At 46.5% G+C, this 12,275-nt stretch overlaps 1 protein-coding gene across 1 annotated transcript in view; it reads left to right on the forward strand.

The window, feature by feature from the left end:
- Nucleotides 1–374: 374 nt before the first annotated feature.
- Nucleotides 375–12,275, forward strand: part of boc (BOC cell adhesion associated, oncogene regulated) — a 44,270-nt gene continuing 32,369 nt past the window's right edge. Inside the window, exon 1 of the mRNA XM_088921249.1 lies at nucleotides 375–904. The gene's annotated coding sequence lies outside the window, so the exon portion shown is untranslated. The remainder of the gene's footprint in view (nucleotides 905–12,275) is intronic.

Raw genomic sequence — 12,275 nt, forward strand, 5'->3', positions numbered from 1 at the left:
TCGCCTTATTTTCGTGTTCAGTTTTCCAGAAGCTGGGGTTGTTTAAGACTCAACAGACCCGGTATTGCAGTGGGGTGACTGGAATGGAAGTGCCAGGCTGCTCGTGTTGGGATGTTCACCACGCCAGCGTGGGATTTCGTGTCCTTCTTCCGATTGGGGAAGGTCAGAGCTGGAAAGGGGAGAAGGAGACCTGGATTTCTGCTCGGGGGGGGGGGGGAGAGAATTCCTCGCTGAAAAGCCGCAGAGAGTCTTGCTGTGATCAGTGTTGTGTGCAAGATAGAGGTCTGAACTGCGGTCCCCCGCTCACTGCAGCTGCTGCGGCGACGGCAGGCTTCAATAGAAAAGGGGGTCGGTACAGGCTCTCAGTGGGGACTACGGCATACCAAATCAGGGACGAGGGAGAGAGGGAGGAGCGCCTTTTTTTAGTCCTGCACAACTTTCAGAAACTTGCCCTTTTCCTTTCACTTTAAATCTACCCCCGTGAAAACAGTGTGGCCGCAGCGCTCCGGTTTCAAAGAATCCAAACACGTTTCAGTAAAACCGATTCTACACCCCCGTTTCAAAACTTTTCTCGGATTTTTTTTTTAACGAAAGCCATTACCAACTTCGGGATTTAGGGAAAAGGCACTATTGTTCCGATCCCTCCCCCTTTCTTGGGAAGTGGGAGGGTTTAAGTAGGAGTAGCAAAAGAAGGAATTGTTTTAGGAATCAGTCATCCAAGAATGGTCCTTCCATATGGGCGCTGGGGGAGACCTACAAAATGTCTGAGGTATCGCTGTGAATTAGTGTAGCAGCTACTCGGTGTATTTGAGAGAAAACAGCCTACGGCTTGGGATTTAACTTTAAGAAAGTGAGGGAGAGAAATCTACACACGCTTTTTTTTGAACGGGTTACACAACTTTCGGTAAGTGGATTTTGTTTGAGATTTCGGTCCCATTTGTATTCCTCAGCAAACCCCCCTCTCTGTTTTGAATCATGGTGGGGGGAAAAAAACAGCGAGTATTTTATTACTATTTATGTGTAAAAAAAAATGTTTCAGTGAAAACGCGATGTTGAGGTGTGTGTTTTTTTGTTGTTGTGGGTATGCAGAGTGTTTCGGGTTAGCGAAGTTGAGGTTCGCAATCTAGGAAGTTTTTTTACGGTATTTTGACAATTAGTGATTCTCACGTTTTCTCTCGTTTTACGATAAGATTTCAACTGTAAGAACAGTTTTTGAGACAGAATGTGAGAGTGACTTTGGTACGATAGTAGAAATATACAAATGAAGTAGGAAATGTTGCATTTTCCGAATATTATGATAATCTGTGCACTCGGTTGTTACTAATATAACGTTTTCAGATCACGGACTGAATGAATTTACGAGGAGTGGTGGATGGTAAATTCTCTGTTTTCATTCTCTTTTTGTTTGTTTTTTTTTTTGCTTTACAAATACTTTGAGCTGTAGACTATATATTTTGTTACTTATTCAAGTAAATTATTCAGAATGTACGATCTTTGTAGGCCTATAGGCCTATATGAAGGACATTACTGTATTAAATTAATTGGATAAATCTGTCAAATACACGTATTTTTGGTTTTAAATTATTTACTTTAAAGATATTGTACAACAAAAGGTATAGATAACATCCTACTGAAGTGAATAGCTGTACTGCGCCTTTAACACAATATTAAATTATATATGGGGTAAACTGTATTATGTTTCTCTAAGACGTAAGCATTTTTGTACTTTTGAAAATGTTTAAAAACATTTGAAGAACCTAAACAGTTCCTCCTCCCCCAAATACATCTGTAGGTGTATTTACGGAATTTTTGGGGAAACAAGTCGTTTAAACTTGGTTTAAATTCTGTTTAACCTTGTATTTAATCCGAGGAATTGTTTAAGTGTGTAGTTTATAATGTGAAATCCGCCCCACTGCCTACGTGTTTTATTCTGGGGAAAAATCCGAGCAGTCCTACTGATATTTCGACTGTCCAGGTACCAGAAACCTGTTCAAATCTCTTGTTCTTCTGCTGCCGTGTTTGGGTACGGTTATTACAATTCGTGCTCTTAGAAGTGTACACACAACACTTAACACATAACACGTTCTGTCCTTAGCGCACGCATAAGCGTCTGGAAAAATGCACATTAAAAAATGTATTTCACAACTCCTCGAGTATTTTTCTGCCATTAGCGCACGGATTAGCCTTTAAGGTTAAGGTCCTTGGGTCACCAGACTCATGATGTTTCGAATGTTGTTGTTCTTTTTGCAATTGTTATTGAAGTAGTTGAACGATTGCGATTGCTCTTCTCACCCTTACACAGTTAGTAACAGTCTTGTTCTGCAATCTCCCTGGATTCGGCCTGTGCACTCCTATCCCATTATGTTCCGTGTATTACACACGTACGGAGTTTGACTTCCAGATTACGGTCTAATTTTCAAGTCGGGTGACACCGAAGACGGCTCCCGTGTCGCTCTACATTGACTACTGCTCATTTACCTGCCTCTCGGTACCTTGACGGGGGTTTTTTTTGGTCGTTTATACAGTCTTAAGCAAATATGTGTTTTTGTCAAGTGACAAAATACAATAGGGATTTGAGGAGGATCTCTGAAGGGTATGTTTTTGGCTGGTCTGTAGAACATTGTGCTGTTGGGTGAACTTTACCGATGCGGTCAAAACTTTTGGCTGGTCTTTTTTCTGAAGCATATAGGCTGGCTGCACTGTAGCACCTGCGTTGGTCATCTGTGCTGTAGGATTGTGCTGGCCTGGCCTGGTGACTTGTAACTGACAGCTGCTAGGTCACATCAGCCGATTGGCAAGTGTCTCTTTATTTTATCTGGAAGTGTGTTTAACAAGAGGGTTATCGGCTTTCTTCAGCGGGCTCCAAAACCCTTGGGGTTCGGATCTGAAAAGCTTGCGATGTGCTGGGCTCAAGTCCCGAATTGTCAGAAAAAAGATTCTCTTCCACCCCCAGTCACGGGACACAGAAGCATTTTCTCAGAACTGCAACTTTGTAGTTCATGGGTGTGTGAGGAGATACTGCTTCAACGCCGGATGCTCTTGTTTCTGAAGAGGCCGTTGATTAAAGCTCCTGAAAAAGTGCACGAATGCTAATCTGTTGCTCTTCTCTGCTGGCCTAGAGCAGAATGGACAGCTGGGCTGTCTGAAACGCTGGTGTGAGGCAGGGAGGGAGAGCGGAAGAGCTGACGGCAGAGCTCCTGTCCTTGGGGGGCTCGAGGACACAGTATCCGGGCCTGGGTGGGGTGGGAGTGTTCATGGCTCGTATGGAGAAGCGCAGTGGCAGGTGTGTGGGGCAGATGTCGGGGGGTAAAGATGTACAATGTCTTTGGAGCTGCTGTACAGGAGTTCTCGGCAGCTTTCTTTGAGCTGGCCAGTTCGGGTGTTCCATGAGAAAGTAAATGGTGTATGGGGAAGATAAAAGTTTGTGCGTTCAAAAGCTTCCTTACAGCTTTCCTATTCTTTCCTTATTCCCATGGTCTCTCTCCTCCTGTTTATCCTCTTCCTCTCTCCCTGCTTTCTCCATCTCCGGTCTTTATTCCAGTGTCATGTGCCGTGCTGGCTCTCTCTCTCTCTGCCTGCCTGAGAAGCTGGGGTCCTGGTGTGTTTTCAGCCTGAGCTGTGTGGTTTTTGTCTGGGGAAGAAAGGCCAGATCGTCTCCAGCAAGGAGAGGTTTAGCATGTTTCTTTTCTCCACAGGCTGTAGCTTTTTTTCTGGGGGTAAAGCTACTCCAGGCACGATGTTTTTCTGCAGCATTTCATGCAGAAAGATAAAGGCCAGAACAGCTTTGGCAATTAGCCAGAATTTAATTTTCTTTTAAAGAGTTAGACTACCCCCCCCCACACACACACACACACACACACACACACACACACACACACCACCAGAGAAAAGAGAAAATCATTGTTTTTTTCCTTTTTAAATCGTTTCCAAGCTGCTCTGTAACGACCAAGCATTCTTTTTCTTTCAAAAAGAAAAATGCACAAAACGCACAAAAAAAAGCCCAGAAAATAAGAGATGGGGCTTAACGTTTTATTCTGCGCTCCAACTGTTTTTTCTTCCAGATTAATTTTTTTCTTCCTTTTTGTCGCTTGGATTTGCTCTGGCCCGCTGCCTCGTTAAGGTGGCAGCCGATCGCTTAATGACACAATCTCCTCTCGTTCTTCTTTGAACATATAACATACTGTATAACATCGCCTTATTGGCCATATACAATTTCTTGCATTAGGAATTCGTCTTTTCGCATACCCCAGCTTGCTCTCCATGAGACACACAGACAGGGAGAGAAGCTGGGGGTCAGAGTGCAGGGTCAGCCATTTATACAGCGCCCCTGGAGCAGTTGGGGTTAAGGGCCGTTCTCAGGGGCCCAACGGAGTAGGATTCCTCTGCTGGCCGCGGGATTTGAACCAGCAACCTTGCAGCCACAGGCGCAGATCCTGAGCCACAGAGCCACCGCTCCGCCCGCCCGCCTGCCCTTTGCGCTGGTCCGCGGCCTTTTCTGCAGCCTGCTTGCCACGGGGTGCGTTTATTAACCTGTGCGTCAAAGCTGAGCCTGACTCGCTGTAACAGAGCTGGCTGGTTTTTTACACAGGCTTCCAGATTGAACATGAAGCTGTAATTCTGAGGACCTGGAATTGATGGCTGGAAGATGATTTTAACCCTGGAAACGTGGCTTGTCCGGCCCCAGCGGGGATGAGGTCTTGATCAATTTGATCCATCTTTCTTGTGCATGTGCCACATCTTTTAGAAAAGATGAAGGTTACACACGCGAATATACATGTATGTATATATAAACCTCTGGATATGCTCCTACTCACCCACTGGCAAAAAAAAAGTACATTCTTCTTTCATGGGGTATTTAATATTTACTTGGGAGTCTAAAAAAAAAGAATCTGCTGAGCGGCATGGCTCCCACCAGACGTGCGTTCTCTTGGTCAGCCTGTGGTTTGAGAGGGTTACAAGCCTGGAGCAGTTCAGGTCTCTCGGGCGCAGAGCTGCAGCGCTGTCAAGCAGCCCAGGAAGCCGCAGCCAGTCGCCGGGGGACCGGTCCCTGAGTCGGCAGTGAGCACGGATACACACGCCCGCGCGGCCTGGAGAGCTCACATCCCTTAGGGCTCTTTCACAGTAGTGTTGATTATTTCAGCCAGACGTCACATTTTCTGTTCAGGATGAACTTGGGATTTTGCTCATTAAGATGCGCCTTGACATGCTGCGCAGCCTAAGCCATTTGGTTTTTCATTCTTCTGGTCTCCGAGACTCTTTATTTTGAATTTTTAAATTAATTTATTTGCCTCCGAAGCAATGTCTTACGTCGCCGGGTGTGGTACTGCCGCGATCTGGATGCAGCACTGTGCTCGGGGGGGGGTCTGAGCTGGGGTTCGAACCCATGATCTTCCAGGTATGAGTGCAGCACTCGGCTCACCGCTCCACACTGCTGCCCTTTGATAGGTGTGCATGCTGAAGAGAGTGTGAAGGCTCCAGCTTAATCCCAGCCAGGGGAATAGTAATTTATTTCGGATAGGCCAGTGGTTTAGGCTCCTTTCAAGAAGTTAAATCAATTTAGTTCACAATTTAATCGGGGTTTTTCCAATCGGTAGTTTTTTTCTTCTTCTAATGCATCACCTGATGTGTTCACATTAAAATGAAAGTTGTTTCCCCCTCCCCCCCTCTTAAACCTCTCTCATATGAATATTCCATATGAGACATAAACCGAACCTACACAACATGGCACCAAGCAGTGGTTTCCTCTTCTTCTCGCGCGAAGCAAACTGCTCCGAGCGTGTCCCGTACCGGCTCTCGGGCCCAACGGAGAAGGAGTGGCCAAGAGTGGTCTGATCAGGAAAAGCCATGGGGCTCCTTCAGCTCTGGCTGTCTTCTGGCATGGCTTCCTGCCACTCACACTGTAGAAGTAAACACACACACACACTTGCTCAGGAAGGGCCTTGAGGACAATGAGCAGAGCCAGAGACAGGTAAACAGAGCATGTGTGCCTGGGGTAAACCGTCTCCTTTGAAGCTGTTATTTGTCTGAAGATTAAGACTCCCTGAAGGAGCCTGGAAGGAAGAGAGCACAGGGCCAAGAAACGACAGCAGAGCTGCCAGGAGTCCTGCCAGGGGCGAGAGAAGGAGGCAGATTACTGCAGCGTGTGGCACAGACCGCGCCAGCTGGTGGGGGTTGCACTGGAGGTGTGTGCGTTGCCATTCCTGTGCTGGTGATTTATTGGCTCATTAAGACGCCATAATTTAACTGCGACTCTGGCATAATTGCACACAGTAAAACCAGAGGAAGAAAAATAAAGAATTGAGACACAGCGGTTTCATGGCAGCTGTTTGCTGTGCTGCAGTTTGTGTTGTTGCTTTTTGTTTTCTACAGAGCCCATGGTTTGGGGTTATAGGACTGTGCTCGTCTTCTGCACAGGGCAGAGAGTGAAATAATGCTTGTGTCAGGCCCGATCCGAGAGAAGACCACCTGATGGCAGGTTCGTGGCGATTCAGACAAGCTGAGGTCTTTTCCATAAAATGGGGCTGATTAAACACATCGTGGTCTGAATATTATTCCAGTTGGTTTAATAGTTTTTACATTTTCGGTTGTTCCCTATTCCTGTAACAAGTGGTTTTGAAAAGCCAGCATCTTAACTCTCTTTCTAGATTTTCACTCCTGAGGCTTGAACTTTTTTTCCCCCAGGAGTGGAAAGCGGAGAACAGGCAGGGCCTCTCAACAGGTTTAAACTTTGCTCCTTTTATGGTTTCTTCTTCTTCTTCTTTTTTTTTTTGCTTTTTGCCATCAACATTAGATTTTTTTTTTTTGCTGCCTTACACACCAGGCGGTTTGAATCAACCCTTTCTGCTTGCGTCACTCCCTTAATAACGCGGAGCCACGCTGAGCCAACCGCATTTGCGCTGCATGGACAGGGCTTGAGCCGAGCTCGGGAGGGAGCAGGCAGCATGTCGACAGCTTTAGCCGAGCCCTCTGGAGCTGGACTCGCGATTCAAGGCCTGTACGTCCGTCATGCACTCGTGCTCCTGGGCATCGGGGCAGCGCTGCACCCCAGGGTCCATCGCTCCTCCAGTATTCGGACACCAACACTTGTCTCGGCCACGCGGACTCCTAGTTTTACTTGTAGGAGTGGACAGTAGCGCACCCTTCATCAGCTCTGGCCCAGTGAATCACAGCCTTTCTTTATCACTGCCGGGAATACTATCTCTACTATCTGCGGGCTCGCTGGGCCCGTTCATTTATTTATGTGTTCGCTCAGGCATCTGACTACATCAGTGCTTGGACGGCTCCAAACAGCAGACAAGCTTAATTAAATGCTCCAATGTTTACAAGCTAAAAATAACTGTGTGGTTTTATAGCATAAAAAAACTGTTTTTTGTGCCGCTAAAAATAGCCTGCAATCTCTGGTGCACGGTACATTAACCTTATGTATAACACATATACAAGCACTTATCTTCATTCATTTTTTTCCTCATTTAACTTGCTGGACGGAAAGTAAGCTGTTTGAGAAACGGCTCTAAATGCTGCATTGCATTACATTAAGGCTCCTGCACTGTTTGCTGGGATCGCTCATTGGTACCGGAGGCAATCTGTTTGACAAGGTTTCAGGCCATCAGGTGCGTCAGTGATTGAATGCTTTAAAACAAAACTAGCCCACGCAAAGGTGTTACAATATCATGACACCTATTTTTTTTCCTACTTTCACAAAGTTCTGATACGGACGTTTCTGGACAGTTTTTATTTTACCCAGATATTTTGTTAGCCACAGAAGCAGGGATGACCTCTAAGAGCTTTGCTTCTTGACTGAAACGGGTCCCCACTGTTCTTTGTATTCAGCAGGTTGAGAACTGACCCCGCTCTCAAAAGGTCACTCCGGCTTTGGTCTAAACGGGGGTCAGAATTCTAAAGACCGCTGACAGGAAGGAAGAGTCAGGGTGCAGGCTGGGAGTTGTAGTTTAGAGACGATACTCAATAAGCTCGCCATGCACTCGTGAGCCCCATTTGAGCAGAGGTGCTAAACGAGCTCCAGGGTCTACAGGACTTCCTCAGCACAGTCAGGAAATGAGTCCGCCGGCCTCCCCGTGGCCTTCTTAATTTATACTCCATTTTTTTTTTCAAATTGCTCTTAATCTGTAATTGGTTCCATTCTCCTGTGTCATTAATTCTGATGCGGGCCTGTGTGCTGCGTATAAATCAGAAAAAGATTTCCAGGCTGAAATCTTCTAGGCCCCTGTCCCTAAACTAAGGGAAACCAGACGCAGCCTGGAGAGTCGGTTGACTCCTCGAGCGTGCAGCTCCAGTTTCAGCTCGGCACTGTTCTTTCTCCATCCAGGGCCATTTCTCCTGTTTGGATTCCAAACAATAGCTGGGAATAATTATGGAAAGAAAACATTTGCTTCAAATATAGGCTTTCAGTAAAAAGCTAAGCAAACAGTGGGAACCTGCAGCCTCTGACGAGACAGAAGTGGCGTGTTGCTGCTCCTGACTGGCATCGTCTCTGTGTTTCTCAGTGCTGACAGGCTTGGTCCTCTGGAGCTCCTTATTTCTTGTCCGTGATGGAGCAAATTGGCCGGTTTTCTTGCTTTCAAGTTTGTCATGTGGCTGTGACAGCAACTGTCAGAACAGCAAGGACCTGAACAGCTTTTTTCCTCCCCCATGAGTTGTATTGGCTGGAGTGCTGTCGTCGTTTTCTCTTATCTGCCTCTGTGTTTTGTTTCGTAAACATTGTTTGTATTTTTTTGGAAATGTACTACTCTCACGTCAAGCTGTCTCCTCTAGTTCAGCGTGCTTTTAATTTGCAGCGAACAAGTGGTCTAGCTGGCCGAGGAGCCTGGAATCGAGCCCGTTCTGTCCCAAACAAGACAAACTACTGCCGACGTTTGTCTGGGAGAAGGAAAAGTTTGTGTTCAGTTGTCCGACGTCCGTCTGTCCCAGTTGCTGAAAGTGGCACGGCGTTCAGTGCCTCCTTATTCTCCAGGCTGACAGAACCTCTTCTGGCCCCATTGTGGTTGTTTCCGAACGCGGATCACCCGGGAATCCCGATGGAATTACAAGCACTGTGGTCTGCAATCTTCAGTCCGGGTTGAAGGCCATTAGAGTTCTCCATTTTGTGTGCTGTCGGTTAGTTCTGTCTTCTGGGAAAACTGCCCCCATGACCCCAGGAAGAGAAACAGTGTCCTAAAACCAAAAGAGAAAATAGATACAACAGATGCATGTTGCTGCCACGCAGGCAGCATCCTTGCGTGGTTCTGTGATGAATAATGTCCCTTCGGACACACAGTTCAAAAAGCACGTTTTGTAAGCTTCTTTTTGTGTTTGTGTGGGTAGGAGTCAAAAAAAGAAGGAATTGCAATAATGATAAATGTTATCTTCCAGGCTGGCTTCACTGATTAAACTATCTTGCTGGCTCGTTGTGTGATGACATGCGGGATTCCTGGCTTATTAAAACAGCTCTTCTTTATACTTTAATGACTGTGGCCTACATTGTTGAACAGGGCTTCTGCAGAGTTTAAGATCTCTTTGAAATTCCAGCCAAGCCTGTGAAGGGGTGTGGGGTTAAGACGGATTGAGGTGTGTCATCTGTGAGGCAGTGTGGAGCACGTGTTGTCTTATTTGAGTACAACCAGATAAAGTTTCAAATTTTTTTTTAAAATCCTGTGTTTACTGTATATCTTACATCTTACATCTATATATTTTCCCTAGGCATAAAAAGTCTAGGTTTTACTGAATGACAACCCTTTCTCAGCTTGAGTCTGGTCTGGAAAGCTCAGTCAAGGTCCATTAAGCAGTTTATTTTGGATAAAGGGAGTTCGAGAGCGATGGAGAGGAGAGAAAGAACGATGCTGATAACAAAAGCTTTGATTATTTCAGAAAGTGGCATCTAATCTGGAAATCAAGCTAATTGCAAAGTAAATTCTTTCCTGCGTTTTGGAAAGGAAGAAGGAGGCCTCGAGGGGCATCTCTTGCCTGGATCTTTAATTTCTGCTGCCTTTCCTCTGGCTGTGTACCGCAGTGAATGGGGCAGCCTGGAGACTTGCTATAAATACAGCCCTCGCGGAGCAGTTTTGATTGCTTCTACTGACAAGACCTGGCTGCAGTCTAAAAGGCTCATGAATGTCTTATCAATACAGGAAGTGAAAGACTTAAAAGACCCAAGAAAGGTGAAGAGTTCATCCATCTTGGCCCCAAAAAAATTGCAGATAGGAAGGAGGAGCGTTTGAAGTGCAATCTGCCATTTACAGAAACCAGGTTTTTTGGTGAGGAGAACAGAAACAAGGGATGCAGACCAATCCCTGGGGTCTTGACTGTAAGTTGTGCTCTGTGAGCAGGCCTTTCCTGGGTATCGCCCGTCAGCTGGAGCTCTTTTTCCTTTGGAACAGTCAGCCCTTATAGTCAAACATCTCCCACTATTCAGGTCGGTCCTCTCTGGATCATTTTTAATGGACTAATAACTGGAAGTTTGCTCGAATGTCTATAACTGCATGTAAACAGTCATATCTTGAGGAGAGCGTCTCCCAGGTGGGGCTGCTGGTGCAGAATGACCACTGTGTGTCTCCTAGTCAGGGGCAGCACATTGTTGGATAAAGGGTACCCCTTCATGTGTGTAAAGTGCTTTGGGATGAACAACACAGTTTATATCCAATAAATAATGAATAATATTATGAGGCAAATGAAATGCAATCCTTTGTGGGCATCGCATAGAATTTAGAATAGCAGTTGAGTAGTCCCTGGAAGCTGAAGTGCAGATTACGGAGTCTGCTGTTGGCTCTTAATCTTTGAGGTATAGATTAGTCTAGCTAGTGTTTACAGCAAGAGCAAAGTTTTCTTAAGGTAATTAAAGAGTGAGCATTTCTGAGTACTACATGCGAATAACTACTTTTATGAAGTCATTTGCACCATATATTTGAATCATTAAAGGTCTTAGATAAAAAAAAAACAAAGGGTTTAGGAGATGAATTTGGAACCGCTTGCTTTTCTTGGTTGCAGAGATTGTTTCAGTCTGGCTCTCCAGCTCCGTTTTGATTCTGCCCGGATACAGAGGACTGCGAAGCCAGTTTCAAGAGCATTTCTGTCACTTCAAAGTCACGGCAGTTTCTGAGGATGTGGCACTGCGCAAGAGCTGAATCCTGCCCAGTGCGGTTCGTCAGCGAGATGGGGGTGGGCGTGCCTGGCTCCTGTCCTGTGTGGGGGTCTGTCAGTCTGACCGGGAACGATATGGATTAGTCCACTAGCCCGCATGGCAGCAGTGTGGCACAGCAGTAAGGGTGCTGGCCACATTGCTGAAGGGTTGTGGGATCGAATCCCAGGTGGGTTGAAGCAGTGGCATCCTTGAGTCGGGCACGTGGGGCTCGAATGCTTCTCCAGACAGCCTGGGGATGTCCCTTCTCGGACGTGGACTGGTGTGGATGAAATCGTCAAGTTGCGTCCTTTCTAGAAGCTGAACGTCTCTTGCGGCTCGCACAGACCTTTTGCAAACAGTTTTTACACACTTAAGGGATTCATTAACACGCAGTTGCTCCTTCTGCTAAGTTCCAGAAGTGATGCAGATGCCTGCGATGGCGGTTGGTGGGTTGGCAGAAGCCCCCTGGTTGGAGCAGTGCTAGCTGTGCGTCAGCCCTGGTGGCGCGGGGAGCCAGCTTGTTAGCTGGGCTTTGACGTCTTTCTAATTTTCCGGCAGAGAGGGCCCCTTGACTGGCATGAAATCTGGATCGTTGGACCAATTTTGCACGATATCTGGCCAACTTGGATCTTAGTTGGGTGGTCCTCACCAATTGCTGATCAAGGAGAGATTTGGAAGCGTTTCGGAACCGCCCGCCCTGAAGTCATTTTTTCCCCCCGGGACAAGAATGTCTGATCCCATGCCCCCGGTGTGGCGACTGGAGACACCACACTGTGCCTCCCTTCGGATGTGATGATAAAGTGGGATACCAATTACTTGGGCGTTAGCGGTCCCAGGGCCCTGCTCTTAGAGCTGGGGTGCGAACCCGGTGTCCTGACTGAATTCGGCTCTGGGCTCACACAATCTGTCTCTCTTATGTTCCACCTTCGTTGAGTTGGTGAAGGAATTTCTCCCTCCTGCACCTGTATAGTGGGGCTGCAGGTGTAGAGCAGCTGCACCCAGAAACCCAAGTGGGAGCTGCTCTTCAGTGGTGGACGAAGTGGGGCATCTGCAGCGTGTGGAACCCGCTGGGATCCTTTGGGATGAAAACTTACATATAGTCATTGAGTTATTCTTATCTTTACTGTTACTAACTCTTCAAAAGACTGAAGAAATGCTTTAC

This window comes from Atractosteus spatula, chromosome 7 (genome assembly GCF_055471065.1).
Source record: "Atractosteus spatula isolate fAtrSpa1 chromosome 7, fAtrSpa1.hap1, whole genome shotgun sequence".
NCBI classification, from domain to species: Eukaryota; Metazoa; Chordata; class Actinopteri; order Semionotiformes; family Lepisosteidae; genus Atractosteus; species Atractosteus spatula.